Raw genomic sequence first — 1005 nt, 5'->3', positions numbered from 1 at the left:
TTTCAATTATGGACCCTACACCCAATGGGGTTCAACAAGAACTATGAAATTGCCCCTTTTCTGTGAAATAACAGTACTGCCGGAGAATACATCCTAACATATTCTCTTCCACCCTCCCATCCTCCTTTCCCCCCTCCCTTCCCCCTCTCCCTATCCTGGTTATTCCAAAATAGACCCCTCGTAATCACTCTGCACTGTAATATTTACCTATTTGACACATTTATGGTAATAAATGACTACAGTTAAACCGCACTGGAAATGCCCGATCTTGGAAGCGAAGCAGTGTTGGGCCTGATCAGTACCAATAAGGGAGACCACCTGGGAAGATCAGGTACTGTAATCTAGATTAGAAATACTGAATGCCTCTACTAGTGTTTCAATAGAGTCACTAAATTCACTCACAAAGTAATTAATGCACTATATCATTTTAGTCAATAATACTCACTGCTCAGTCACAACTATATATTCTGCACTGTTTAATATACTTTTCATCATCAGTAGTAATCACTAATAGTAATAGTTTAATTTACAACTCTAGTACTTCACCAATATTCTTTTATTTTATCTGTAGCATTAAGTCAGCACAGCGCAATATATTCACTTATACTTAATACACTAGTAATATTGAATAGGTATGATTAAATCACTGATAATTCTTGTCCTTCTTTTAAGATTGCTAAATATGCACTCCCTGTATTAGAGACTACATGTCCTTCTACTATTTACATGTATTTCTGTTTATTTCCATGGAAACCGACTGTTGAGAAATGAAAATTGTGCTGCATCCTGGTCTCCACTAAAATGGCCGCCGCATTGTACTCAATACAAGAGACTCTGAGAAAATGGCCACCGTAATATGTGGCACACCACCGCTGAATCTGGCCTCTATGATCATCCACCTCCGGAGATGACAGCAGGCGCAGTGGGGCGGAAGTGTCGAGCATGCGCATGGAGGGCACGAGTATACAGGAAGTGTGGCAGAAATACCGCCTCTGTTCATTTAAA

General features: G+C 39.9%; 1 pseudogene; it reads left to right on the top strand.

Moving 5' to 3' along the window:
* Positions 1–234: 234 nt before the first annotated feature.
* Positions 235–343, top strand: LOC134949914 (5S ribosomal RNA; annotated as a pseudogene).
* Positions 344–1005: the final 662 nt, after the last annotated feature.

Source organism: Pseudophryne corroboree, chromosome 1, assembly GCF_028390025.1.
Source record: "Pseudophryne corroboree isolate aPseCor3 chromosome 1, aPseCor3.hap2, whole genome shotgun sequence".
Classification (NCBI taxonomy): domain Eukaryota; kingdom Metazoa; phylum Chordata; class Amphibia; order Anura; family Myobatrachidae; genus Pseudophryne; species Pseudophryne corroboree.
Note: the sequence above shows the minus strand (reverse complement) of the source record. Positions and strands in the feature narration are given on the sequence as shown.